Here is a 4,777-nt window from a genome sequence, read left to right on the forward strand (position 1 = left end):
TGGCCAACCATTCTAATAACTCTGCCAACAAAGCCCCCAATGGGGTCACAGAGAGCAGGGCACAACCAAAAAACAACTGAATGCAGAACACATTCCCACCTCGTCTCTGAATTCTTCATCACCCAGAACCTCTAAATAGTAAGTGAGCCTCTGGGCAAGAGGGGATTAGAAATTAAGACTCTAAAAAGCTGTATGACCTTGAGTAGGTCACTTTTCTCTCCAAAACTCAGTTTCCCCATCTGTACAATGACAGGGTTCATCAGATCACAGATCCAGAGCTGGAAAGGTCTAGAAGCCATTAAGTCCAAATCTCCAAATTTTACAGATTTAGAAAACAGGTTCACAGGACTTGCAACTTGCCCAAGGGTCACACTATACATCTCAGAGGTAGAATCTGAACCCAGGTTCTCTTACTCCAGAGTCAGGAATTTCATTCGCTCTTCCATGTTGCACTAGGTGAATGCCTAAGGTCCTTCCCAGTCCTGAAATTCCTAGATTTGCTAATGTTGATGCTAACTTTAGAAGGTCATTGCAAGGATTTTAGGAGATCATGAATTTGAAATCTCTTTAACCCAAGAATAAAGTAGTGAGGGAATGGGAGTTGTGGCAATCACCATCTTGATTAAAGCTATTGAACTGGAACATCAAAATATTAGCTGAGCTGAGTCAGAACTAAACAGCTATTTTTTAGAAATCCAGTCAGAGTCCCTGCCAGGTGCTCCCTGAGCAAACAAAGGGGCCAGCCAGCCCCAACACCTGGGATGCATTAAATCCCTGCCTGTTCAAGGTGTTGGATGACGCATGGTGCACAGGGGATCCCGAGACAGAAGCCAGAAGGCACAGGACCTGGGTGCAGATGGACACACCAAGTGGAGAAGCACATTCCAAGATGGCCCAGGGCCCCCATGCAATTAAACTTAATTTAACACACATGTACAAAGCACGTACTTAAGCACAAAACAATGTGCTGGGAATTTGGGGGACACCCTATATAAACAGCTTAAATATAAATTTAATAAATACGAATTTTCAAAAAAAGACAAACATCTATGAAGTGCCAGGCACTGTGCTAACCAGTTTTCATTGTACTTGGTATAGGTGCCTGTGCCTACAGGAGCCTTAACGAGCTTAGAAATTTACATCAACTTCATCATCACAAGAAGGCTAGTGTCAGGTGCTATCATTATCCCCACTTTACAGATGAGGAAACTAGAGCCCAGAAAGTGATCCTCCCTGGGTCCCTAGATCCCTGTTGTTTGTCCTTCTCAAATGAGATAATATAGAAGCATGTCGCAAACTTTTAAGAATTTCATAAACATCACCTATTATTGTCCTTGGGCAATTGGGGTTAAGTGACTTGCCCAAGGTCACACAGCTAGTAAGAGTTAAGGGTCTGAGGCCCTGACTCCAGGGCCAGTGCTCTGTTCACTGCACCACCTAGCTGCCCCAGTCTTTCATTTTCAAAGAGAACCAGTCACAGGTAATGTCTTGATTTGTGTATGAATTGGATTTAAGTGAGACAGAGCTACATGAAGTTGTTGACCTCCCTCTCTCTTCCAGAATGATCCAAGTTCAATGGCAGGACGGAAGTTAAGATGACTGGCGACAGCTCAGGGTGCAGTGGATCATTTTGGCACCTACTTCAGCTGCTGTCATAGCCCTTGGAACAAATTGTTCCCTTGGAACAAATTGTTCTCATCCATCCAGTCCACAAGAAGAAGTCTTTGGGTGCCCAAGGTAGACATCTGCCTACCTCACTCCTGAGTTTGAGGTCTGTTGGTTAGATACAGTTTACCAGGGTGTGGCCATTGTACATGCCAGTGTTTCTTGGAGCCACAGGTGAGATTTGGGTGAAAAGAACAGCAAAGGTGAATGAACAACTCTGAAAAGGGCTTGGCGAGACAGAGGTACCAGTACTCCCTCAAAACCCCATACACAACATCTGAGGCTGGTCTTGAACTCAGGTCTTCCTGACTCCATGCCCTCTATCCACTGTACCACCAGCTGCCCCAGTGAGTGAAACTGAGGCTCAGTGAAGGGATTTTACAGAATGTCAGAGTTCAATGCAAGAGTAATTTGGTAGACAGGTCACTAGAAGTTGGGGGCATGAAGAGAGGCTTCAGGCAGAAAAACAATCTAAGTCTGCAGATCTAAGGTCTAGTCCAGGGGTGGGGAACCTTTGGCCTTCAGGCCACATGTGGCCTTCTAGGTCCTTTCAACTGAAGCCAAGGATTTGTTCTATAAGATTTGGATTCAGTTAAAAGGCCGCACTTGAGGACCTAGAAGGTCACATGCGGCCACAGATTTCCCACCCCTGGTCTAGTCTCTTGCTTCTGTCACTGGCTGGGAAAATCCCTTCTCTCTGCACCTCAGTTTCCTCATGTTTCAAAGTGAAGGAGTTGGATCAAGTGATTTTTCTTTTTTTGGAGGGGGAAGGTAGGGCAATTGGAGTTAAATGACTTAGGTCACACGGCTAGTTTTGTGTTAAGTGTCTGAGGCCAGATTTAAACTCAAGTCCTCCTGACTCCAGGGCTGGTGCTCTATTCACTGTGCCACCTAGCAGTCCTCTCAGGTGATCTTTCTAAGGTGCCTTCTAGCCTTTTAATACTTTAGGGTTCTAAGATGCCAATAAAAAGGGTAATTGCACATGAAAAATACACTAGAGAGTAAGAAAGATATTTATAATGTCCAAAGACAAACTCAGGTGGTTTCTGGGTATATGGAGTAGAGATATAGAAGCTGGGAGTTGTAGGTGTAATCAAGGTGGGGGTCAGAGAAGAAAGGAGCTTAGAGATCATTTGGCCCAACTTCCCACCAAGTGTAATAATAGAAGACTCCTTCCCTTTGAATCAGTCAGAACTATCTGTTCATCTCATGGATCACCTGCCCAGTTTGTTTTGAATGATATGTGTCTAGCAGTTGTATTGGGAAAACAGAGCTGCTTGAGTAAGGATGGAAATGAGTGAAGAAGGAAAATGTATTTTAAGTCATTTGGCCAATGGGACCTCAGATTCTGCCTATGACCTTATATAGAGAATGTTTACTCCAGGGTATTAACGGGAAAACTATGGTGTCTGGGTGGATCGCACTCCAGTGCACAGGCTCACACCTGCCCAGAGCCTACGTTCTACCAGAGACAGAGTTGACTGATGCAACCTTAGAGCTGGAGGGAGGCCGGGGAGAGTGACTGTTCAGGAGAAAGACATTGCCCAAGTCTTATGGTCCTTGGGGCAGCTCCCTCTGAGATATCACCCAAGTGGGAGCTGTAGCCTTGGATTCCTTCGCTCTCCCTGGACATTGGGGTATGACCGGAATGCTCTAAGTACAAGGGGTCAGTGCAGTTTTGAATTTTTAATGACAGAAAAGCTACGCTAAGGCTTTGTGCTTGCTGTATAGTAAATGTATTTTTGCCATCAAACTCAACAACGAGTGGTCCTCTTTGTCAGGAAAAATTATCCCCCTCCCACACTGCACCTTTGCAACTTTTCTAATGGTCACAAATCAAAACAATCCATTCTGGCTACTTGTGAGTGAGTCATTTGAAAAACGTGTCTTGTAATGAGATAGAATCTGCCCATTGGGCTAGTTCTCTTGGTAGAACTATAAGAATGTCTATTCTTTCTTCTAAATGACAACTTTGCAGATATTTGAGTACAGCTACCTGCCTGCCCCACTCTAAACCATTCCTCTTGTAACGACCAAATGGATACTCTTAAAGCATAGGAGTGACAATGTCACTTCCCTGCTCAAGAAAATTCAGTGGCTCCCTCTTTCCCCTCCTGTAAAATACAGCCTCCCCTTGTTGGCTTCTAAAGTTATTCACAATCTGGTTCCTGGATATTTTTACAGGTTTATTGTACATTATTCTCTTTCATGCACTCTCCATGCCAGTCAAATTGGTATTCTACACTGGGCCTGACATTCCATTTCCTTGACTTTGATTTTCTTAAAGTGCAGTTCTGACCACATTGTGTCTGCCTATTCAGTAAACCCCAATGGCTCCCTATCCCCTCCAGGGTCAAAAAGAAATTCCTCTGTTTGACTTTTAAAACACTATATAATCTGGCCTCTTCCTACCTTTCCAGATTTCTTTTTTTTTTTTTAAAGCAATTGGGGTTAAGTAAGTTTCTCAAGGTTACATGGCCAGGTATTTCTGGGTGGGTAATAAGTGTCTGAGCCTGGATTCGATCCCCAGAAAACTGGAGCCGGTGCTCTTACTCGCTGTGCTACCTGGCTGCCCCAGATTTCTTATACCTTAATCCCTCCCCTCCATGTGCTCTGTGATCCAGTGACACCAGTCTCATTTCTAGCACAAGATTGTCTGTCTCTATGTCTCTGTGTCTATCTCTCTGTATCTCTGCATCTCTATCTCTCTCTGTCTCTCTCTGTCTCTCTGTCTCTGTCTCTTTCTCTCTCTGTCTCTCTGTCTCTGTCTCTCTCTCTGTCTCTGTCTCTCTCTCTGTCTCTGTCTCTGTCTCTCTGTCTCTCTCTCTGTCTCTGTTTCTCTCTCTCTCTGTCTCTGTCTCTCTGTCTCTCTCTCTGTCTCTCTCTCTCTGTCTCTCTCTCTCTCTCTGTCTCTCTCTCTCTGTCTCTCTCTCTCTCTCTCTCTCTCTCTCTCTCTCTCTCTCTCTCTCTCTCTCTCTCTCTCTCTCTCTCTCTCTCTCTCTCTCTCTTCCTCTCTCTCTCTCTCTCTCTCTCTCTCTCTCTCTCTCTCTCTCTCTCTCTCTCTCTCTCTCTCTCTCTCTCTGTCTCTCTCTCTCTCTGTCTCTGTCTCTCT

Source organism: Petaurus breviceps, unplaced genomic scaffold (genome assembly GCF_028583685.1).
Source record: "Petaurus breviceps papuanus isolate PSGF00001 unplaced genomic scaffold, PetGlider_PUasm1.0 175, whole genome shotgun sequence".
Classification (NCBI taxonomy): Eukaryota; Metazoa; Chordata; class Mammalia; order Diprotodontia; family Petauridae; genus Petaurus; species Petaurus breviceps.